This window comes from Emys orbicularis, chromosome 4 (genome assembly GCF_028017835.1).
Source record: "Emys orbicularis isolate rEmyOrb1 chromosome 4, rEmyOrb1.hap1, whole genome shotgun sequence".
NCBI classification, from domain to species: domain Eukaryota; kingdom Metazoa; phylum Chordata; order Testudines; family Emydidae; genus Emys; species Emys orbicularis.
This window is the reverse complement of record NC_088686.1, coordinates 152,466,893-152,492,558: the sequence shown is the minus strand read 5'-3', so window position 1 is coordinate 152,492,558 and position 25,666 is coordinate 152,466,893. Positions and strand designations below refer to the sequence as shown.

General features: G+C 49.0%; 1 pseudogene; it reads left to right on the top strand.

The window, feature by feature from the left end:
• Nucleotides 1-25,666, top strand: part of LOC135877923 (glycine N-acyltransferase-like protein 3) — a 38,807-nt pseudogene that overhangs the window by 7,377 nt on the left and 5,764 nt on the right.

Here is a 25,666-nt window from a genome sequence, read left to right as displayed (position 1 = left end):
CATTACAGAGTCCCGCAGCCCATACGCCTCACCCATTGTGGTGGTCCGTAAAAAGAATGGGAAAATCCGGATGTGTATTGACTACCGCACCCTAAACCGCCGTACTGTGGTTGACCAGTACACAATGCCCCGAGTCCAAGATGCCTTAGACTGTTTGCTAGGAAGCCAGTGGTTCTCTGTGTTGGATCTTCGGAGTGGATACTACCAGATCCCTCTGGGTGAAGAAGATAAGGAGAAGACAGCCTTCATCTGCCCATTAGGGTTTTATCAGTTTGAACGTGTGGGGAAATAGGGGGGGGGCCCTTTCTTTTTGATAGCCAGAGCTTTGAATCTGAAGGCCCCAAAATAAACCCTCCAACAGAGATCTGTTATGCTGATGGCCTTTGCACAGAGTAGGGCAGGCCTAAAGCTTAAACTAGACTAAACTGCACAGTTTTCTGCCAAACTCGGTCAAGGGTCATGTCCAGAGGAGGGAATGGGAGAATAACCCCGCCCCCCCGCAGCAGTACTAATGAAATATGTTCATAACTGATGAAATATGATAACCGCAAGCTACGGAAATAACGTAAGAAGCTACGGAAATAACGTAAGATGCTTGTGATTTGTAAATTGTTTTGCAGAGAGTTAATCATCCTTGCTGCTATAACTATTTGCAATATTTTCCAAGTCCAGCTATCTGCAATTTAACCAATGATAGCTCTCCTTTAAGCTCCCCTGGAAACCCCCCCCCCCCTTAAGCCTTTGCTGAAATCCCCCGGAAAATGACATAGTCCAAGTCTTGAGAAATGTACCCAAGCTAGGGCCGAGCACCACCCCTGCGGAAACCACCAAGCGCCCTTCTACCCAAACAAACACCCACTCCTCGGAAATTAAGTCAGAGGGTAGGGAGGGGGGTGAGAAGATTGACCCCAACCCCTGCTTCCTAGCTCGTGATCAGCTCATGCTCAACCCTTGCCCAGCTTGTGATTTGTCCCCAAAGCTCGTGCTCAACCCTTGCTCAGCTTGTGATTTGCCCCCAATGATTTAATTCATGACGTATTGTTTGTACCCTGCTTGTGGTTTAATGGAATAAAAGCAGCCTGTGAGCTGTTGCTAGGGGTGCCAGTTTGAAAAACTGCACCCCAACGCGTTGGTATGTATTGCAATAAAGGCCTCAGGCTCTGAGTCTGTGAACTAAAATCACTGCGTGGGTGATTCTTTCCACGACAATTTGGGGGCTCGTCCGGGATCACTCGACGTCCCACCGGACCGGAGGACCGTGGACCGCTCCCACACTGATCCCAGGCGCCAAGTAAGAGACCCTTGTCTCTATTTGGGATTCGGTAAGGAGCTGCCCATAGGCTCTAGGTTCAGGTGAGAACGCGCTGTGATCCGAACCTTTTAAGGTTAGACTCATTTGCCTGACGCCTGTTTGTTTTGTGTGTGTCCGTTCTGTAACTTGTCTGTTTAAATTCTTGCATCATGCTGCGCTCTCTCTATCATTGTTTCCTTAGGCTATAAGCTGGGGGGGGGCGTAGGGGACTGTCTGTTTTGTGGTGTGTACACGAGGTCTTAGACCCAACGGTTTCCTTGGAACAGCCTCGGTGAAATTACTGGGACATCCGTCTGGCAGTTAAACACTTTTAGAGTGCCAGCCCAGAATAAAAACAAGTTTTGGATGACAGGAGATTCTTCAGGCAGGAACAGAGGCTGAATAGGCTAGGTGATCTCTCTGGGATATAAAGGAAACCACCACTGACTCAAGAACTGAGTGGCCCGAGGACTAGAGGTAAACAACTGAGAGGGTTTCTAATCTTAATAAGAACAAGAAGTATGCCAAACTCCTATGCTTTGCCTTTTTAAGCTTTCTATATTGTTGCTTGCTTAGCTTTGTGGCCATATCCCTCTGGGCAGTGGTAATCTCAGAGGGAGGTGAGGGACCGGCTGCAGGAGCACCCCGGGAAAGTGGACCCCATAGTGAGTAGGGGCGTAATCCACCAAACCTGTAGGACGCGGGTGGACCCCTTAAGCGAGGTGGGGTATAATCCCCTGAGTGGAGTAGAAGGGGGGCGGAATCCACTGCCTGGACTCTAACAGGAGTTAGGGCGTAATCCAGGAAGTCCCGGTGCAGCCGAAGGGGCCGGAGTAGCTCCCACTAGCAATAGGCTGGTGGACCACACTAGCAATAGGCTGTGTGAACTGATGAGACCTGCGGCCCGGGGATTGACAGGACTCCCACTAGCAATAGGCTGTGGGCTGGAAAGGACTGTTATAGCAAAGATCCCGGTTTAGGTGTGGTGTGATTGTAGGTCGCAAGGTGACTCCGGGACCAGCTGCGGGCGGGGTAAGGGACCGTGAATCGGAGACCCCCGCTCTAGTAGGTCCCCACCCTTTTCTTACCCGTTAAGTGACAATTGTGTCCCTTCTCACTCGGAGAGAGAGAAGGTCCCGGGAAACCGTCCATGTACTTCTAGGCAGTGAAGCAACCCATCCCGTTCTCTTGAAGGCGGGCCGGTGCTCTCTGCTGGGGGAGGGGTGTACGGGGACCACCTCCTTGCTCGGAGACCGGGGAGGCCCCAAGGAATCCGTCCGCGTACTCCTAGGTAGCAGAGTATCCCATCCCGTTCTCTTGAAGGCGGGCCGGTGCTCTCTACTGGGGGAGAGGTGTACGGTGACCAAAGCTTTCCTAAACTTTTGTGTGATTGGCCTACGACCAAAACCCTTCCCCAAATCTTCCTCTGGAGCAAGGACTCGCGTATGGAGTGAGCTCCCTCCCCTTGCTGTGTTTGAAGGGGAGCCCCTGGAAATCGTTTGCCAAAACCTGGGGCAATCGGGCATCCTACCCCGTTCCCCTAAAGGGCGAATTGGTAACTCATTGCCGGACAGGGTGCATGCGAGGACCTTCCTTATAAATCCTCCCCAGTGGTGTGAATGTTGAAAGGGGTGAGGCTACACCCAGGTTTAAAAAGGAGCAAGAGGGAAGGATTGCTCTCCCCCAGAAGAGAGAGCAGAGCTTATTGCAGTGTTCTAATTTGTGTAATATAGATTTTAGTGTTGTTTAACTATTCTTCCAGCATGATAGCAAGTGTTTTAGTGTTGTTGTGTTGTTTAACCACTCTTTAAGTATAATAGTAATTGCTTTGTTAAATAATTAATCCTCTTCTACAAGGAGGGTTGGTAAAAACAGCCCAGCCTCCCTGCTGAATTGATAGTAAAACAATGCCTGTGCCCATAAGAAAAAAGGATTGGGCCCAAACCGGCAGGCAACCGCAGTTTGAGGAAGTTAAGAGGGGGGGGGGGTTGAGGGGTTAACTCTGTAGTTGCTGGTGGAAATTAAGTAATTGCAGGGTTGGCTTCTTGCTTTTTTCCTTTCATAATAGTAATTGCTTAAATAATGATGTGACGTTGTGCAGTCTATATGATTTTATAAAAACTTAATAATAAGTCAATATAATGTAACTGGAATAGTTTTAGGGGAAAAATATGGTAATAAGTGAATATAACGTGACTGGGATATGCTTTATGCAAAAGGTCTCTTGTAAGGTATCATTACAGAGCTTATAATCTACTGAGTATAGTCATCTGATTTGTACCACTCTTGTATCTAAAACTAGAAATATAAAATGTATCTCTCTATCAGTGTTATAGAGGGCAGACAATTTATGAGTTTGCCCTGCATGGGCTTGTGCAGGGTAAAACGGATTTATTTGGGTTTAGGCCCCATTGGGATTTGGGCATCTGAGTGCTAGAGACAAGCACACTACTGTGAGCTGTTTTCAGGTAAACTTGCAGCTTTGGGACAAGTGATTCAGACCCTGGGTCTGTGTTAGAGCAGACTGGAGTGTCTGGCTCAGCAAGACGGGGTGCTGGAGTCCTGAGCTGGCAGGGAAAACAGGAGCAGAAGTAGTCTTGGTACATTGGGTGGCAGCTCCCAAGGGGGGTTTCTGTAATCCAACCCATCACAAATGGCATAAGCGGTAAAACTATGAATAAATGTTAAAAAAAGAAATTCTTGGTTTCTTTGCAGCCATTCCTTTGGGAGTGTCTGTAAGGTAATCCAGGCAAAAGGATATTAATCAAATGATTAAGGTAAAATCATTTGACTATATAAAAAAAGTTAGTTAAATTTGTTAAGAAACGCTCTTGGTGTGTATAATTTTTTGTTTATAAGTTTAAGATGTTTTCTAGTGTTGTTTGATTTTGGTATTTAGCATTTGATCCTTAAAGTAACTTAATGCTTTACAAAATTTAAAGTGTTTAAAATAAAGACCAAAGTTGTGGCTGCAGCCAAAGCCAAAAGAATGGAAAATTTTAAATCTGTTTTGGTAACAAATAGCAAGTAAAGGCTAATATCAACTAAAAAGCCACAAATAGAAATCTGGAAGTGTTGCTGGGTACACCTTGTACCCTGTACACCTTTGGCACTCCCTGGACGGTTGCGCCTCAGGTGCTCTGGCCCTATTTGCTCGCGTGCATCACCGGATGACTGTGCACCGTTGATTGCTGCAGTTAAGTAAAACTTTTCCTCTGTGGCCCAGCACTACTGCCAGTAACGTGATGATTGGGCAGACAGCACTTTTCCCTCTTTAAAAACTTTTTCTAGATATTTGAATTAATTTTATTCAAATGTTTACATGTTATAATTGTAAGTATGTGTTAGTCCCTCTTTAAGAACTCTTTCTAAATATTTGGATTAATTTGTTCAGGTGTTTGAGTGTTGCAGGCATTTGCCTTTTTTACGGGAAGATACATTACTATGTGTTAGTTTTGGTGGTGTGTTTTCTTATGGAGGAAGGGCAAATGCAGGATCTTGGACGGAGGTTTTGCAACAGTTTTGCATTGGTAAAATATGTCATGCGGGGGCTGTTATGGGGTTTTTGCTTAAGGATTTTGTATCACAATCTGGCATATCTGAACTAATTATAAAAGAGCTATGTGCAGCTTCACAGATCCAGTATGTGTGCAGCTTCACAGACCCAGTATGTGTGCGGCTTCACAGACCCAGTATGTGTGCGGCTTCACAGATCCAGTATGGCCAAATGCCCTTTAAAGGCCACTCCCAATCAGAGGACCAGATTCAGCCCTCATAAAAAATTTTTACCAGGGCACCCAATGCAGCTACCAACAGTGCCCTGCTGGCCTAGCTCAAATAAACAGTCATTTAGTAAATTACACAATAGTCAGATACTAACGAAATGTGTTAGGTCTTTTTATATACAGCAGTCCTGCGACTCGCTGAAACCTGGGACTGGGTTTGCATAAGGGTCCATCAGCAAAGAACTGCCCTGGCCCCATGCTGAGGGACTCTTGTCCGCTGACAAATCCATTAAGCCTTCGGACCTTGCTAAGAAGTATAAGGGCCCTACCATCAATCAAAGCCTAACCCCGTCCCTTGACCCCTTAAACCCCGCCCCTTGACCCCTTGGTCCCTCCCACCTGTCACCGGAAGTCCCACCCCATGGGGGTATTACTTCCGGGGTCAAGGTGCCACCTGACCGGAAGCAAGGTGTGTCATGTGACCCCTCTAAGAACTCCCCCCACCACCCTCTACCAATCAGGAGGGGTTTCGTCCCGACAGGACCTCCCCGAGAGGAGATTTTGACCAACCAGGGTGACTTCTGGGTTAGAGTGACCCCTCCGGAAGGGAGTCGTGTGACCCCACTAAGAACGCCCCCCAAGTCCCTCCGCCTATCAGAGTGCAGCACCATTACCCCATAAATCCCAGCGCCAGACAGAGGAGGCGGCCATCTCTTACCAAGGACACGTGTTTTCGAAAACGCGGAAAGGCTGCTGAGAGGAAACATGGACTCCTTCACCACCCCCGTGAGAAGTTCGGACTTTGTTTTAGCCCCGAGGGTCTTTGACCGTCCGCGGAGAAAGCGCTACATCAGCGACAGTTCCGAGGGGAGCCCTTTGGCCCAGCCGTTGCTGGATACGCCGGAACCCGACCCCGAAACCCTCGTGAGACACCCCGATGAGCATGGCGGTCTCTCTTTGTCCACCCCCTCAGAGGTGGAAGGCGATTGCGGCTCGGGGGAGTCACCGGCGGACAAGGCAAACGGAAAAGACGGCGCTCAGGTAAATGAATGCTTAAGAAGCGGCGGTCGAGGAGGGGTGGGTAATGCGTTAGGAACCGGGGGTTGCGTAAATTAAAAAACAAGCAGTGAGGGGTGCTTACACGTTTTCTTTTCTGAAAATTTCTCAACAGCTCGACGATGCCTTTCTAGAGGACCCGGACAGCGATGCATCAAGCAGTGAAGATGAACTGGGCCCACCATGTTTTTGCTCAACGCCAATACGAGTTGTTGAAGAGGACTCTGAGGATGATGGCTATGAGGAGTTTAGGAGGCGGCTTGGCATAGAACTAACTGAGCCAGTGCCACATCGTGAGCGTAAAAAAGTCATGCGGACTATTGTACGCGTTGCTGTTTATGCTATCCTTAAACACTGCCTTAGGGAAAAGCTTTTTGAAGATTGTGAGGGCTGTGTCATAGATGCGCCAGGCCAAAGGCACCATGATTGTGTGACTTGGACTTCAGTGGATATAAACTGCAAGCTCCGGGGCCTGTGTGCTGAGCTGTGTTTGGAAAGCTTATTAAACACTGTTGTTGCCATAGGCCATGGTATGCAATGTCTGTGCCTAACCCAAGAACATTTAGCGCAAGGGGTGACCTTGATAAATGCTGTGCAATTCAGTGCAGACCCTGACCGTGTTCTAAGGAAAATGACCAAACCGGAAGATGCCTGCTTAGAGCATTATATTGACCGTCTAGTCCGCACAAAGAGTTACAGAACCCTGCTTAAGAAAAAAACTATTTGCAAGAAATCTAAAAGGATTAAGGTAGAGAATGGTGAGGGGACAAACATGCGATATAAAACGTGGTAGCTGTAAATTTTTTTAAAAGGGGGGGAGGGGGTTTGTGACTATTGTGTTTTGTTAGAAGGCCTTTGGCCTTTAAGTGAGCTAAAAAGTTTTAATGAAGCATCTTGGTTTTGTTTTCAAGAAGCTGTATGTTTTTTAAATTAAAAAAAATAAATTGTTTGTGAGAATTAGCTCTTGTGTTTTGTGTGTGTGTGTGTGTGTGTGTGTGTGTGTGTGTGTGTGTGTGTGTGTGTGTGTGTGTCTATAGCAAAAAGCTGAAATGTATGTTGTGGTGGGGAAGGGGAAAAAATCCTAACAATGTGCTTACAATAAAAGAACCAAGGCTAGTTCAGACATGTGTCTGAGTACAATAGAGTTAATATGGAGATATACTTATCTAATAGAACTGCCTTTACTAGCAGGGCCAAATATTGATTTTGCCCCAGAGCCCTAAGTGGCCCTCTCAAGGCTTGAACTCACAACACTGGGCTTAGCAAGCCAATGCTTAAACCACTGAGCTAGCCTTAGTCTGTTGAACTGAATGGGGTTTTAACCACACACACCCAGACAAAATGGTTTCACTATCCCAGATCACAAAAGGGAATGCTATGGGAGGGGTGATTAAATTAACCTGTTAGCAACTATGTTGAAGTTTTGTTTGAAACAATGGGCTAAGAGGGTATAAAAACCTCAGGTATGCAGCAGTTTGTCCTTTTTCAACAGAAAACTTTCTTGGATAGCTGCTGGACTGCAAAAAGAGGTAAGACTTGCTGTCTTTAACTCTGAAACTATATATTATATAAGGCCACTCTTTGCCCATGCTGTCTTAGTAAATAATGGTGCCTATGTTTATTGCAGTGTGATCTGTTAGCATGGAACCAGGAACTTTAAACTGCATTTCACCACCAGGCCAAGGTAAAAAAAAAAAAAAAACCCACCATTTTAACTATAGTTGTGCTTAATACTGTTGAATTAAAAAAAACACAACCATGCCACCACAACTCCAGTTCCTCAGTGGCCACCACCACACCAAGCCCTGAGGAACTGGAGTTGTGGTGGCATGGTTGTTTTTTTACCAGAGTCTTTTGTTTTGTCCTTGGGTTTGACGTATATGAGGTTTGGACCGCCCGGATGTTTCAGCTGCACTCTTGCGCTGTTTTGCGTTGTTAAAGGTCTCAAAGCAGATTCCTGGTTCGTTGGCAGTTCTGGAGGAGATGTCCTTGTATCTCTGACTACAGCATTGTCAGAAAAGTTGCCCAGGCCTATGACGGGGGAAAAACAACATTTTACAAAAACTGAACTTTACCACCTCTCTCACCCACACCTATGTATTTACTTAAAATACAAAACCTCATAGAACAGCCAAGCCAATAAGCAAAATATATTTACAGGGCTTCATCCATCCATCAGTCACTGATGCTGGTGAATTTTCCTTTTCAGCTGTCTCTTTCCTTTTTCTTTTCAGCTTGTTTTCCCTCTGGTCTAAGGATCTCTCATGTTTTGACTGTACTGTGGAGCAAACAACAACATTATTATAAAACTCATGAAACCGTCTTGTAAACATACATCACACTTACTTCATTAGGGTGTTTTTCTATTTAAAAAAGTCATAGCTTTACAACAAAATAATCCATTTCAGGCTGTACAACAAACAAGTTTTTTAAATACATCTCATTTTGCAGAATAAAAACCAAAACTGCTTTTAAAATCCATTTTGCAGAGAAACCCTTGTTAGTTTAAAACCCACATGCATGTTCTGACCCCAGCCATGTGCCTTTGGTTTTGGTTTAGTTAGTAGCATCCACCCCCACCGGTGCCTCAAACCCATCACATTATACACAGTAAAAAAAAAAAACAACCCTGTGCCAAGTACTTTTAAAAAAAAAACCTATGCCTTGCACAGGGCCCACACACACACACACACACCAGCAGCTTTATAAAACACACCAAACCAAGTTTGCAGCCATACACTTTTCAAAAACCCCACATGCATTTAAAAGCCTGTTGCCAAAAAAAAAAAAAAAAAAAATAAGTTACCTTTCACTATGGGATAAAGTGTTGCAGGCACATGGTTGTTCTGTTCCCCCTCATGTGTGCTTGAGCCTTCAGGTTCAAGAACAAGCAAAAATGTTAGTTAGTATTACCACCAAATCCCTATGCAGCCTGTGTAATACTTTTTTTTTTAATTCAACAGTATTAAGCACAACTATAGTTAAAATGGTGTGTTTTTTTTTTTTTATCTTGGCCTGGTGGTGAAATGCAGTTTAAAGTTCCTGGTTCCATGCTAACAGATCACACTGCAATAAACATAGGCACCATTATTTACTAAGACAGCATGGGCAAAGAGTGGCCTTATATAATATATAGTTTCAGAGTTAAAGACAGCAAGTCTTACCTCTTTTTGCAGTCCAGCAGCTATCCAAGAAAGTTTTCTGTTGAAAAAGGACAAACTGCTGCATACCTGAGGTTTTTATACCCTCTTAGCCCATTGTTTCAAACAAAACTTCAACATAGTTGCTAACAGGTTAATTTAATCACCCCTCCCATAGCATTCCCTTTTGTGATCTGGGATAGTGAAACCATATTGTCTGGGTGTGTGTGGTTAAAACCCCATTCAGTTCAACAGACTAAAGCTAGCTCAGTGGTTTAAGCATTGGCTTGCTAAGCCCAGCATTGTGAGTTCAAGCCTTGAGAGGGCCACTTAGGGTTCAGGGGCAAAATCAATATTTGGCCCTGCTAGTTAAGGCAGTTCTATGAGATAAGTATATCTCCATATTAACTCTATTGTACTCAGACACATGTCTGAACTAGCCTTGGTTCTTTTATTGTAAGCACATTTTTAGGATTTTTTCCCCTTCCCCACCACAACATACATTTCAGCTTTTTGCTATACACACACACACACACACACACACACAAAACACAAGAGCTAATTCTCACAAACAATTTTTTTTTAATTTAAAAAACATACAGCTTCTTGAAAACAAAACCAAGATGCTTCATTAAAACTTTTTAGCTCACTTAAAGGCCAAAGGCCTTCTAACAAAACACAATAGTCACAAACCCCCTCCCCCCCTTTTAAAAAAATTTACAGCTACCACGTTTTATATCGCATGTTTGTCCCCTCACCATTCTCTACCTTAATCCTTTTAGATTTCTTGCAAATAGTTTTTTTCTTAAGCAGGGTTCTGTAACTCTTTGTGCGGACTAGACGGTCAATATAATGCTCTAAGCAGGCATCTTCCGGTTTGGTCATTTTCCTTAGAACACGGTCAGGGTCTGCACTGAATTGCACAGCATTTATCAAGGTCACCCCTTGCGCTAAATGTTCTTGGGTTAGGCACAGACATTGCATACCATGGCCTATGGCAACAACAGTGTTTAATAAGCTTTCCAAACACAGCTCAGCACACAGGCCCCGGAGCTTGCAGTTTATATCCACTGAAGTCCAAGTCACACAATCATGGTGCCTTTGGCCTGGCGCATCTATGACACAGCCCTCACAATCTTCAAAAAGCTTTTCCCTAAGGCAGTGTTTAAGGATAGCATAAACAGCAACGCGTACAATAGTCCGCATGACTTTTTTACGCTCACGATGTGGCACTGGCTCAGTTTGTTCTATTCCAAGCCGCCTCCTAAACTCCTCATAGCCATCATCCTCAGAGTCCTCTTCAACAACTCGTATTGACGTTGAGCAAAAACATGGTGGGCCCAGTTCATGGGCATCGCTGTCCGGGTCCTCTAGAAAGGCATCGTCGAGCTGTTGAGAAATTTTCAGAAAAGAAAACGTGTAAGCACCCCTCACTGCTTGTTTTTTAATTTACGCAACCCCCGGTTCCTAACCCATTACCCACCCCTCCTCGACCGCCGCTTCTTAAGCATTCATTTACCTGAGCGCCGTCTTTTCCATTCGCCTTGTCCTGTTTCCTCTCAGCAGCCTTTCCACGCTTTCTATGCAAAGCCTCTTAAACTCCTCATAGCCATCATCCTCAGAGTTACCAACCCCTCCTCGACCATCGCTTCTTAAGCAATCATTTACCTGAGCGCCGTCTTTTCCGTTCGCCTTGTCCGCCGGTGACTCCCCCGAGCCGCAATCGCCTTCCACCTCTGAGGGGGTGGACAAAGAGAGACGGCCATGCTCATCGGGGTGTCTCACGAGGGTTTCGGGGCCGGGTTCCGGCGTATCCAGCAACGGCTGGGCCAAAGGGCTCCCCTCGGAACTGTCGCTGATGTAGCGCTTTCTCCGCGGACGGTCAAAGACCCTCGGGGCTAAAACAAAGTCCGAAGTTCTCACGGGGGTGGTGAAGGAGTCCATGTTTCCTCTCAGCAGCCTTTCCGCGCTTTCGAAAACACGTGTCCTTGGTAAGAGATGGCCGCCTCCTCTGTCTGGCACTGGGATTTATGGGGTAATGGTGCTGCACTCTGATAGGCGGAGGGCCTTGGGAGGCGTTCTTAGTGGGGTGACACGACTCCCTTCCGGAGGGGTCACCCCAACCCAGAAGTCACCCTGGTTGCTCAAAATCTCCTCTCGGGGAGGTCCTGTCGGGACGAAACCCCTCCTGATTGCTAGAGGGTGGTGGGGGGAGTACTTAGAGGGGTCACACGACCCACTTCCGGACGGGTCACCCCCGCCCCGGAAGTCCCCCTGATGGGTCAAAATCTCCTCTCGGGGCGGTCCTTTCGGCACAAAACCCCTCCTGATTGGTAGAGGGTGGTGGGGGGAGTTCTTAGAGGGGTCACATGACACACCTTGCTTCCGGTCAGGTGGCACCGTGACCCCGGAAGTAATAGCCCCATGGGGTGGGACTTCCGGTGACAGGTGGGAGGGACCAAGGGGTCAAGGGGCGGGCTTTAAGGGGTCAAGGGGCGGGGTTAGGGTTTGATTGATGGTAGGGCCCTTATACTACTCTAAGAAAACAACTTCTCCACCTGAGGCCACAATAAAGCCTCCAACCAAGCAAGGTGATTGTGCTGGTAACCCCTCCCTTGCAGCCTCATTGCCGGACAGCTACGTGAACTAAGACTATGAAATCTTGAAGAATAGCTTGCAGAAGCTAGCCAAAACTACCTGAAGATGAAACTTTTAATATTTCTCAGCCTCTCCTCCTTAACGAACTTGGTGTGGGGAGGGAAAAAGTAATCTTGGCCAATCAGTAGCCTCCGGTTTGGCCTGTGTCGTATTGCAGTGTATTCCGGCTCTATATGGTTGCCCATTGTTGTAGTCCCCGCTCCCCAGCTACTCCCCCTCGTATCTTCTCCAATTCCCATACAAATCTGTCTGGCCGTAGCCTCAGGGAAATTCAAGTCTCGGAACAACAAATGTGGTATAGCACATCCTACCGATGGAATTGTTGTTTACAGTGGTGAATTGTGCTAAATGCTACTATAAGAACCACCACTTTCTCATTTCCCTCTCTGCTTTCCAAATAACTACCTAGTACCCTAATTGTTTTCAGAAAGCGGCCATTCAACTGGCCCAGCTTGTGCAGTGGGAAAGTTTTTATTGGGGAAAGGGAGGTGTAGTAGAAGGAATCTTACATGACCTAACTAGAGTAGCCGCTATTTGAACAATAGACAAAGCCCAAAACCATAAAAAACACCTGGAAAATTTGGAAAAAGCATCAGGCCTCCTTACTGAGGCAGGGTTAACTAAACACCCTTGCCTTAGCAGGAAAGAACACTGTCTGGGATTCAGCTTGTAGTCAAATGCAGGATTTCTTTAACGGTCCCTTAGAAAAAAAATGTAAACCAATGTTTTAAATCAGCGGTGGCCTAAAACCCTTACCACTACTGTGGGAGTGCCACCCAAGCTGTGGAAGTGGAGAAATACGTGAACATTGTCAAAATAAAGCTGTGACTCTGTTGCATGTACCTTCCAAGCTTCGGAACCGGTAAATGGCACCTGGGCTCCAGTGCACTTACTTGTGCCAAAACCCTGGGCGAATTGTCTCTGGGACTGGGTTATCCACCGGCAGGTATGGGAAGTTAAACCACCCCATGAACCTAGCCATTTCATCACCACTCCCTCTGATTTCGCTGCTCAACATATCTGGGTGGGTATCGGAACCTTGTGGTCTTTATGGCCCTTGGAACCCCCACAGCTATTTTGCCTCCGCAAATTGCATCCTGAAGAAGTAGTTAACGTTTTAATTTGGCATGTTGGGAAGGGGAAGCGATAGGTAAAAATCCAAAGGAAAAATTACTATTTAGTAAAAGCCAGGGATGTGCCCTGCCATCGGACCCCCACATCCCTATCCCCTTTCACCTTAACTTAACCGCTGCACAAGGAAGCCGCTTTATTGTATGGCCTGCTAATCCTCAGGTTTATGTAACCCTCCATCCAAGTGTTCCTTTTATATTTAATTGGACTTCCCCTATCCCTAACCGCTTCCTAAACCTCACTTCTCTACTCCCTCTGCTCTCCAACTTATCTCACCTGCAAAACCCAAATGCATGTAATAGAAATAGAATACAACAAAAAGGCCAAAGCCTTCCAAACTGCTTATCGAGTACATACCTTATGCTCCTCCTATGACATTGCATGCTTTGCCTCTAAGGAAATCGCCCAAGTTACACCCAGTTGGCTAACCTCTTCTACTCTTCACATTCTATTTTAGATTGTTCTAGCAATTTGTTGCAGATTAATGTTGGCTGTTGCTTGTTGTCTATGTAAATTTTGCCGTTTGCCCCGGCTCCCGGTTCAGCCCCGACCACCACCGGAAGCCCTTTATTTTCCACCCCACACTGTATTGTCCCTCAAATCCGGAAATCGACCACCTTAGTGTCATTTCTCAATCCAAATACTGTCCTATGGCCCCTTTGTTTAATAATAGTAGTGATGCCTATAGGGCATCAGAGGAGGGAAATTGTGGGGAAATAGAGGGGGGGGGCTTTCTTTTTAATAGCCAGAGCTTTGAATCTGAAGGCCCCAAAATAAACCCTCCAACAGAGATCTGTTATGCTGATGGCCTTTGCACAGAGTAGGGCAGGCCTAAAGCTTAAACGAGACTAAACTGCACAGTTTTCTGCCAAACTCGGTCAAGGGTCATGTCCAGAGGAGGGAATGGGAGAATAACCCCCCCCCTGCAGCAGTACTAATGAAATATGTTCATAACTGATGAAATATGATAACCGCAAGCTACGGAAATAACGTAAGATGCTTGTGATTTGTAAATTGTTTTGCAGAGAGTTAATCATCCTTGCTGCTATAACTATTTGCAATATTTTCCAAGTCCAGCTATCTGCAATTTAACCAATGATAGCTCTCCTTTAAGCTCCCCTGGAACCCCCCCCCCCTTAAGCCTTTGCTGAAATCCCCCGGAAAATGACATAGTCCAAGTCTTGAGAAATGTACCCAAGCTAGGGCCGAGCACCACCCCTGCGGAAACCACCAAGCGCCCTTCTACCCAAACAAACACCCACTCCTCGGAAATTAAGTCAGAGGGTAGGGAGGGGGGTGAGAAGATTGACCCCAACCCCTGCTTCCTAGCTCGTGATCAGCTCATGCTCAACCCTTGCCCAGCTTGTGATTTGTCCCCAAAGCTCGTGCTCAACCCTTGCTCAGCTTGTGATTTGCCCCCAATGATTTAATTCATGACGTATTGTTTGTACCCTGCTTGTGGTTTAATGGAATAAAAGCAGCCTGTGAGCTGTTGCTAGGGGTGCCAGTTTGAAAAACTGCACCCCAATGCGTTGGTATGTATTGCAATAAAGGCCTCAGGCTCTGAGTCTGTGAACTAAAATCACTGCGTGGGTGATTCTTTCCATGACAAACGCATGCCCGAAGGGATTTCTGGAGCACCTGCCACATTTCAACGTCTTATGGAGAAAGTTGTGGGAGACATGAATTTACTGCAAGTGTTAGTTTATTTGGATGACCTGATTGTGTTTGGAAGAACCTTGGAGGAGCATGAAGAAAGACTTCTTAAAGTGCTTGATAGGTTAGAGGATTATGGTTTGAAGCTTTCAATTGACAAATGCCAGTTCTGCAGGACCTCAGTGAAGTATGTGGGTCACATCGTGTCCCAAGAGGGTGTGAGTACTGATCCCGATAAAATAGAAGCACTCACTACATGGCCATGTCCAAGTAACTACAGAGAACTCAAGACTTTCCTTGGGTTTAGTGGCTACTACCGCAGATTTGTGAAAAACTATGCTACGATTGTAAAACCTCTGAATGATCTTACCAGGGGATACCAGTCCAGCAGGAACAAATCTAAGACCAAGAATAAGGGGAGGTCCCCAAAGCCTCCTGTGCAGAGACACTATGGCCCCTTTGAACCATTTGGGCCACGGTGGGATGAGAGATGTGAAAGGGCTTTTCGAGAAATCATTACTTGCCTAACTCATGCTCCAGTCCTAGTCTTTGCTGACCCAAGCAAACCATTTATCCTGCATACTGATGCCAGTTTGGAGGGTCTGGGAGCAGTACTGTACCAGGAACTGGAAGGAAAACGTAAACCTGTAGCCTTTGCCAGCCGAGGACTGTCTGATAGTGAAACTCGCTATCCCACCCACAAGCTGGAGTTCTTGGCCTTGAAATGGGCCATCACTGAGAAATTTCGAGACTACTTGTATGGTGCTCAGTTCCAGGTGTGGACAGACAACAACCCACTGACCTATGTGTTAACAAGTGCTAAGCTGGATGCTACAGGGCAAAGATGGGTGGCCGCTTTGGCTAGCTATGACTTCAGCATTCAATACCGATCAGGGAGAAGCAATGTAGATGCAGATGCATTGTCCAGGCGTCCACAGGCACCAGGAGTTGCTGTGATACCCACAGATGGAGTGAGGGCTATTTGCAGTGTGAGTCGCCGGGAGCCAGAGTCCCATGAAAGTCTTCATGGATGTGCTGCAGAAGCTTTGGGCCTGCCCCCTGAATGCGTGCCTTCTGCTTCAGTGAACTATATTGCGTTGGACCAATCTCCTTTGCCCATGCTCAATGCGGCTGACTGGCAGGAAGCCCAGCTGCAAGATATTGACATTCGTGATACACTACTTGCCAAAAGGGAGGGGTGAAGCCCAGCTGTGGTTGTCCCACCTAACCCGGAGGGTAAACTACTATTGAGAGAATGGACCAAACTAAAACTGATTCAGGGAGTGCTACACCGAGTGACCACAGACCCTTTACAAAAGCAACGAGCACAGCTAGTGCTGCCAAAAGAGTACAGAGCCCTGGCCATGAGGGCCCTGCATGATGACTTTGGCCATTTAGGGATGGAGAGGACCCTGGAACTTATTCGTAGTAGGTTCTATTGGCCTCGGATGGCTGAAGATGTTCGCAGGAAATGTGAGACCTGCGCTCGATGTGTTCAAAGGAAAACTCTGCCCACGAGGGCTGCATATCTGAAGAACATCACCAGCAACAAACCTCTGGAGCTGGTATGCATTGATTTCTTGTCTTTAGAAGTAGACAAGAGAAATATTGGGAACATTCTAGTAGTGACTGACCATTATACGCGATATGCGCAGGCATATCCCACACGTGATCAGAGGGCCATCACTGTTGCTCGAGTACTGTGGGAGAAATATTTCTCAGTTTATGGATTTCCAGCCCGGATACACTCGGATCAGGGGCGGGACTTTGAGAGTCACCTTCTGAAGGAGGTGCTGAGGATAGCGGGAATTAAAAAGTCTAGGACAACGCCTTATCACCCTCAAGGTGATCCACAGCCAGAGAGGTTCAACCGAACCCTATTAGATATGTTGGGGACTTTGCGGCCAGAGCAGAAGGCAACCTGGAGCCAACATGTTGCATTTCTGGTGCACGCCTACAATGCCACAAAGAATGATGCTACAGGAGTCACCCCATATCTCTTAATGTTTGGGCGAGAACCAAGATTACCCATAGACCTGTGCTTTGGTGTATCAGAGGATGGAGATAGCTATGAAACTCATCAGCAATATGTATCCCGACTAAGAGAAAAGCTGCGGGATGCTTATCACTTAGCTACATCTGCGGCTCGGAAGAACGCAGACCGGAACAAACATCGATATGATGCTAGGGTACGTCTGCAAGAACTCCAGCCGGGGGACAGAGTCCTGCTGCGAAATTTGGGTATTACTGGCAAACACAAGATAGCTGACAGATGGAAGGCAATACCTTACTTGGTGATGGAAAAGCTAGGAGATCTGCCGGTCTACAAGATCAAACCTGAAGATGGTCCAGGGCAGACAAAGACAGTGCATAGAAACCTTTTGCTCCCTGTGGGGGAATTGGTAGACACCCCGTATGAGATGGGCCACAACAGGGCAATCGGGCGGAACGAAGGTGCTGGACCAAAGCTGCCCTCCAACGTGGACAGCCAGCCCCCTGCAGCTAACCTACCCCTATGCAGCACATGCGAGAGTGAGTCTGAGGAGGAAGACACAACCATGGTGTATCCTGGGATGGAGACAAGATTTCAGTCTCGATCAGCATCAAAAGAGAGCTCCTCCTCTTCCTCCCTAAACCCCATGGCAGAAGTATTTAGGCCCATTCCTGACACCACTGGGCCACTGGTGGGACCCCCATGTGATGACACACACAGGTTATTGGACAGTGGAGACATACAGGTGGAGGATGTCCTGGGCACCTTGGACCCTCCACTGTTAGAACTAGAACTGCAGGGGCCTATGCCAGTAGCCGAGGGGCCCTCAAAGGAAACCTCCCCATCTGTCGTTCAAGACGCTGTCCACTCTACCACGGTAACAGAGAGTCTCAATAGACGAGACAGGGTAATAAGACCAGTAAAACGGTTGACTTATGATGCACCTGGGGTGACTAGTGAGGAATCAATATGTTTAGCACACAGGCTTGTGGAAGCTAAAGTGGGCTATCTGAGGCCCTTTGGAGGGAACCAGTGAGTTGGTATAATAGGGAGTGTGATTTGTCGGGACGACAAATTCTCGGCTGGGGGGAGGATGTAAGCAGAGTCAGGATGAGCTCTACCCTGACATCTGGTGGTGAATTATGGCGAGTGTGGAAAAGAACTCCAGGGGCTGATCTTGTTTGCATAGGCACACCCACTCGCCTGGCATGGAACAACAGCAATTGAAAGTGGTTACTTTGGCTGGTGTGGGATCCCCAGTTTCTCTATTATTGGGGCAGGAAGAATAAAGTTTTGTTACCCTGATTCTGTGAATCAAGGCCAGTGGAACTGTTGTATGACAGAAGGACTGAGTGAGTCCTTCACCATTACCTAAGTAGCACTTGCTTGACAAGGGGCATGGGTTACAAAACCCAGTGAATTGAGAGAGGATGGGGACAGGTATTTGTACTTGATGGTATGGGCCTCCCTCTGAGGGTTTGAAACACCAATTGCACCACCTCCTCTCTCCACTGTTGAATGTCAGAGCTAACTTTGATTCCATTAGGAGTCTAGTTACAGGCTGCTGAGCTGAATTCACTTTGGGCCAATGGTGCACCAGCACTGGGGCTCCCCTACTATACTATGAGCTGAAATCACAAAAGAGCTAAAGTTATTAAGAGCTGAGATCACTGAGTGTTGTGTTAACTAGTGGGGGAGCCTGAAGCTATATTGCTCAGAAGCTGGCGGAGCAATTTGTGGGGACGACCGGAGGAGCAGCGAGCGGCGCGGAGCCTTGCGGGGCCGGTTGGAGTGGCCCAAGGAACGGCAAGCGGAGCTGTTTGCGGGGACGGCTGGAACGGCTCACAGGTCGGTGAGCGGAGCGGAGCAGCTTGTAGAGCGGAGCAGTTTGTGGGATGGCAGGAAAGTGGACTGGCTCGTGGTGAAGGCTGCGGCGGAACCCCCACGGAGAAACAGACGGCTGGCCAGCCTCGGATCACGTAAGGTGCCCCTTAACACCCTGCGTGCCCCCCCTTTTTGCTCTGGGGCTGCACTGACCAGGGACAGAGACTTTGGGGGTTGTTGGACTTTTGGGACTTTGGGTGGTTGCTGGACCCAAGAGACTTTGGGGGTGTTGGACTTTGGGGACTCTGGGTGATTTTTGGGTTGTTGGATTCAAGAGCCAAAGGGAAAGGACACAGCCCAATTTGCTGGGGTGGGTTTTGCTCATGGTTTGTGTTATGAATCCTGTTTGTGGTGTTTTTCCAATTTTATGCTGATGTCGTTTACCTCATGTTATTAAACATTTTCTGCTACACTCAGACTCCGTGCTTGCGAGAGGGGAAGTATTGCCTCTTAGAGGTACCCAGGGGGGTGGTATGTAATTGTCCCAGGTCACTGGGTGGGGGCTCCAGCCGGTTTTGCATTGTGTTATTGAAACGGAACCCCTAGATACAGAACCCGGCCCTTGTTGCTGCCAACTTAGATGGGCAGAAGGGTTACATCTGGATAGTTGAAGTCCCCCATCACCACCAAATCTTAGGCTTTGGATGATTTTGTTAGTTGTTTAAAAAAAGCCTCATCCACCTCTTCCACCTGGTTAGGTGGCCTGTAGTGTACTCCTAGCATGACATACCCTTGTTTTTTACCCCTTTTAGCCTAACCCAGAGACTCTCAACACTTCCGTCTCCTATGTCCATCTCCACCTCAGTCCAAGTGTGTACATTTTTAATATATAAGGCAACACCTCCTCCCTTTTCCCCCTGTCTATCCTTCCTGAGCAAGCTGTACCCATCCACACCAACATTCCAATTATGTGTATTATCCGACCAAGTTTCGGTGATGCCAACAATGTCATAGTTGTATTTATTTATTAGCACTTCCAGTTCTTCCTGCTTAGACCCTACAATAACTCACCAGTACCCATACTTCTCGCGTTTGTATATAGGCATCTAAAATACTGATTTGATTTTGCCTCCCAGTTTTGCCCTGACCCTCCTTTCTCTCTGCCATTATAGCCCACGCTCCCTCCTATTTCCGACCCATCTCCCAGGTCTCCATGTTCCCCATTTAACAAACTGGCTTTCTGTGGTCTCTTCAACTTTCCCCAAAACACACCGGATTCAGGGCCATGAGACAGTTCTGTTGTTCCTGGCTGACCTTCACCGTTTCACTCCTTTTCCTGGCCCCTGCATTTTGTTCAATGACTTTCCTCTAATTGTCTAAGTCCCTCAGTATCCTATCCCTACCCTCCAGCATATCTACCACTCCTCCCAGTTTAGTGTCATCTGCAAACTTGCTGAGAGTGCAGTCCACATCATCCTCCAGATCATTAATGAAGATATTGAACAAAACCGTCCTCAGGACCAACCCCTGGGACACTCTGCTTGATACCGGCTGCCAACTAGACATGGAGCCATTGATCACTCCCCGTTGAGCCTGATGATCTAGCCAGCTTTCTATCCACCTTATTGTCCATTCATCCAGCCTATACTTCTTTAACTTGCTGGCAAGAATACTGGGGGAGACCGTCCACTGCTTTCCCCTCATCCGCAGAGCCAGTTATCTCATTATAGAAGGCAATTAGGTTAGTCAGGCATGACTTTCCCTTGGTGAATCCATGCTGACTGTTCCTTATCACTTTCTTCTCCTCAAAGTGCTTCAAAACTGATTACTTGAGGACCTGCTCCATGATTTTTCCAGGGCACTACATTAGCCTTTCCAGTCATCCGGGACCTCCCCCACTTGCCATGAGTTTTCAAAGATAAAGGCCAGTGGCTCTGCAATCACATCTCCCAACTCCTTTAGCAACCTCGGATGCAATGCATCCAGCCCCATGGACTTGTGCTCGTCCATCTTTTCTAAATAGTCCTGAACCACTTCTTTCTCCACAGAGGGCTGGAAACACTTGGAAAACATTTGCAGCTGAGATTCAGGAGAGAGAGTCTGTAGGGAAGGATGCTCCCTGCTGCTTTTTCCTCCCCTGTTGGAGTTTCTTTTGTTTCCCTTCCTGCTTGATGACTCTGTTTGTTGCTTAAATGCAAATTAAACAGAGCACCCATTCCTTTGTTGAGACAGGCCTGTTTGCCAACCTCAGGTTAGAGCACGTGTTAACACCATAAAGGAGAATCTTATCACTTCACGTACAATGTTGCCACACACATATTAGATCAGGGCAATACTGACCGGCAAATTATACATTTACAAATAATACATTGCAAGATTGTACAAAGATTATTACAACAGTGGGTACGGTGTGGGCACAAGGGTACATTCTGTCACACTCCCCTACCTTCCCCCTCTCGGTCCTTTGTTCTCAAGGTGGTGTCTTTGCTCAGCTTCCCTGCTGAGAGGCAGGGAAATCCATAAACCATTGGGGCTTGCATTGTCTCTCTGACCCCTTTCTTGATGTGGGTCAATTTCAACTAGTTCCTTAATGACTCCCTCCTCCACCCAGACAGGGAGGTGACACCCACCTATGGCTCGGAACCTGTCCTGAGAGCAAACTTGCTCCTATTTTTTCTCCCCACAGGGTAACACTGCAACACATAGGGGAAACTGAAGCACATACACGGGTCATAAAATACTACAAAAAATTCCCACTTTGTCACAGGGACCAATCCCCTGGTTTTGTTGGTTTTTTCCCCCCCACTGGCTGATCTGACCCAAAGTGGCTCTATTCACCATGGCACTGTCTTCCAGGACGCTGGGGCTTTCAAATGTGATGAGAAGGCCCAAGCTGAATCCTGGTATGTTATAGGAAATACATTTCCTGCTGTGCGGCGCTCATACTCAGGGTCATTGGCACCCCATTGTGCTGGGTGCAGCGTGGACACACAGTGACCAAGACCAGGCCGGCATAGCAGGGGGCTGCAGGTCGGGATTGAGGGGCACTGGTGGAGAAGGGGGTCAGGCAGCCCCTGCTCTCACTCTGCCCCTGGACCTGGTGCATTCTGGGTGCATTTGCATTTCCCCGGAGGCCCCTCCACCTGTGCCCAGAGCAAAATCCCAATCAACTGTGCCAAGCGGGTGCAGGGATGTCACCGCCTCTGGGCTCCAGGACTGGCAGACTCTGTTAATGGTTCATTCGCTGGGGAATAAGAGGATGGAGCAGCCCCTGAAGGAGAGACAGACAGGGACCTCGCAGCTCCACAGACACCCAGGAACTGCTCCTTCCCCTGGCACGGAGTCACCCCAGGTGAGTGGGAGCCCCAGCCCTGTACGGACAGCTCTGGCATCACATGGCCTTACAGCAGCCTTCTTCTTTTGGGGTATCTGGTGAGCACAGGGGCTGCACACAGACTGGGGTGTTATTGTAGGGTCTCTGGTGGGCACAGGGGCTGAACACAGACTGGTGAGTTATTGTAGGGTCTCTGGTGAGCACAGAGGCTGCACACAGACTGGTGAGTTATCGTAGGGTCTCTGGTGAGCACGGGGGCCATGCACAGACTGGTGTGTTATTGTAGGGTCTCTGATGAGCGCGGGGGCGGCACACAGACTGGTGAGTTATTGTAGGGTTTCTGGTGAACACGGGGGTCATGCACAGAAGACTGGTGAGTTATTGTAGGGTCTCTGGTGAACACACGGGGGGCTGCGCACAGACTGGTGAGCTATTGTGGGCTCTACACATAGTGTTTGCTATTTTGGCAGGGCTGGGAGCTGGCAGCTTGTCTCTGGGCTTGGGAGACAGTCACAGGGAACTGATGGGTCTCCTGTCCCCGCAGGTGTCCCTCGCACTGTCCCGCTGGAAGCTGTGAAGGCCCATCCCGGCCAGCGATGCTGATCCTGAGCTGTTCCTCCAAGCTGCGGCTGCTGGAGGGGATGCTACAGCGGGGCCTGCCTGACACGCTGCCGGTGACCAGGACTCGCCTGCCCCCGCAGGGCCGAACCCTCCCACCCTTGGGCTGGGCAGAGAGCAGGGCAAAGTCCCTCATAGACACCTGGGTGATGGGGCACATATTGGACTGGGGTGCAATCCCCTGGGTTGGGGTACATGCAGGGCTGGCCCTTCCACCTGGTCAGGGGGTAGCAGTTTGGGGGGCAGACCCTTTCTCCAGGTCAGGGGGCAGCAGTTCAGGGGCCGGGCAGGCTCTCATAGATCCACAGGGGATGTGCCGTACCCCAGCTTGTCACCAGTCCCCTAGGAGCGACCCCGGTAGTGAGCCAGGGCCCGAGGCTCCACACAGCTCCACAGGGGCAGGCCCGTGACCTCCACCACTGGGCCTTTGACACCAGCCCTCCCATCTCTCTCCGTGGCTCCCTGCAGCGAATGCAGCCGAACCAGATGCCTGCGGGAGGCTTGGACCGGGCCCCTGCGGTGTGTGTTGGCAGAGACCCCGGCAGCCTTTGCAAAACACAGTAGCGGTTCATTAGTCACCTGGCTAGACTCCTCAGGTTAGCACAGGGAATCAAAGGTTAAGCCACAGCCCAGCCTGGCCAAGCCTGGGCAATGAGCCAGCCAAGACGTCATGGGCCCCATGGCTCGCTCTGTCTCTGTCCCTTTGTTCTTAGGCCAAGGTGAAAGATGCTGAGACCCCCCAAAAGCCGGCTCTTAGCCCCGTATCCTGACCCCTCGCGGCCGCTGTTCTTCAGCTGGGGGCCTCTCTGCTGCAGAGCCGTGAGGGGGAATCTCACTCGCTCGGTGTGAACATCCACCCCAGCCACTGGGGTTTCCATGGTCTCTCCAGATCCTCCTTGCGTGTGTGTAGACTTTATTCCCTTGGTTAATGAGGCTGGTCTCCAGCCGGGCTGTTACATGAGTCACAACCCGTCCCTTCCCTTCACACGCTGCGCAGAGCAGTACAGGATGCAGAGGGAAACTGAGACACACATTTGAATCAGAAAGATACTACAGAAAGCTTCTACTTCATCACACAGGCCCCCTGCCCTGGGTTAGGGGTAGCAGCAGGAGGGCAGGCCCCTTCGCCAGGTTAGAGGTAGTGGTGGGAGGGGGGTGGCAGGCCCTTCCCCTAGGTTAGAGGTAGCGGTGGAGGAGCCCTCCCCTGGCCCTTCTCCTCACTCACCCCCCTGCCTCCCAAAGTCCAAATCCAGCACCAATGCCTACTGCTCACCCAGCGTAACCGCCAGGACCTGCCCATCCAATCAGAGCACAAGCGGGCTCTGTGCCAGCCAATCTCAGTATGGTCAGGGTTTGCGTAAGCCAATGAACATGTGGGCGGCTCCATGGCAGCCAATCACAGTGTGGGACAGCTGGGTGCTAGCCAAGCATGGCTCTGACCACCCCCACCCCCCTGGCTCTGAATTTCCTCCTGGTCCTCACCATGGGTGGCTCTGACCACACCCAGCTAAACCATTGACAAAATGGGCCTTTTATATATTTGTATGAATCCTATGTGTGCCTCAGTTTCCCCAGGCTACCCAGTGCGGGAAGCAAACCGTGAGAGGGAACCAGCTGGCTGTGAGAAGCAGCAAAAATGTGAAGAAATGCAGCAAAGGGTAAGTGGGCAAAGGCCCCAGGGATGCTGAATTCCGCAGGGAGCTGGATACTAAATTGTCCGTTTAAGGAGGAGGAGGGGCTGTAGACACCAACCTCAATGCCTTTGAGAAGGGTTGTGATTTGATCCTGGTTTACCCTTCGCACCGGCTCTGCTGTCTCACCCCCATGCTCGGGCCCCCAAAGCCATAGAGACGTACAGCCAGATGGACGGCGTTAATACTGGGGACTGGGAACTGTTCAAAAAGGCTCCACTGCTTATGTTTGACCTGACACCTGAGGCTTATATGAAAAGGTTTTGGGGTGTGCAAAAGACCCAGGGTGGGACCTAAATGGAAGCCACCTGCCGACTGGGAGAAGCCCTCCCGACAGCTCGGATCCCAGTGCAGACAGAGGACTCAGGGTGGGGGGGGCTGGTAGTCATGGTTCTCCTGGACATCGGCTTTGACCTCCTGCTGAGATTTTCTGTATCACCTTAAGACAAAATCCAGTCCCTGATTCTGCCCCAGCCACTGGGCCTTTGACACCAGCCCTCCCATCTCTCTCCTGCGGGAGGCTTGGACCGGGCCCCTGCGGTGTGTGTTGGCAGAGACCCCGGCAGCCTTTGCAAAACACAGGAGTGGTTCATCACTCTGACGGCTGCAGTTCTGCTTCCAGCAGCTTAGCTTGGGCCCCTGCTCTCTCCTTAGCTCTGCCCCACTCTGTCTGACTCAGGCCATTCCAGCTCACATACGGAGGACGGGACTCCCCTGGCCTCCTGACTCCCTGATAAGCCTGCCCGCCCTGTCAATCAGGCTGATCTGGAGCATTGGCCTCTCCCCATTGTTCCTGGGGACTGTCAGTCTCAGGCTCCTGATTTCCCATCGACCCTTCCCCTTTTAGTGCTGGGAGCTAGTCAATCAAAACACCCCCACTGAATGTTAGTAAGGGGGCAACAGTCCCCTTACATTAAGAAAAAATCCAGTCCCTGATCCTGCCCCAGGCAAGGGTTTGAACCCCAGGAGCCAGAGGTTCAGACTGGAGGTGTCAATGAAAAGGCGAATAGCTCGGCCGTCAGGGAGCAGGGTTTTCCCCCCATTGCCTGTAACACTAAGGAAAGGCTGTTGAGCTCAGGACACCTGTCTGGCTGGAAGTTGACCCCTGTATTTGAGTGGGGCAGGGGAACCACCCCCCCCCCCAATCTCCACACGGAACATGTGAGTCACACGGGCTCTGGCAGAACTTCCCTGAGGCTGTGGCCAAGGGAGCCAGCTCACAGCCTGCTCTCCCTGGGGAAACAGAGTCAGAGCGGAACCTGGTGGGAGCTGAGCCCCCAGCTGAGTATGGGCAGACACGGGCAGGGCATGGCCAAGGTTAAGACCCGGAATCGCCAGCAGGGGGGTCCTGGCCTGGGGTGAGGGCAACAGGTTAACCCCAGGAGGGGAAATGGATTCCTGGCATACACACAGCCCTGGGGTTGGGACAACCAGCGTAGGGGAGCCCCCTGCATCACCAGACCCTGGGACACCAGCACCCCAGAGACATGGCTGGGCTAAGACCAGCCTCGCAGGGGGACACACCTACACCGATCCCCCAAATGCTCAA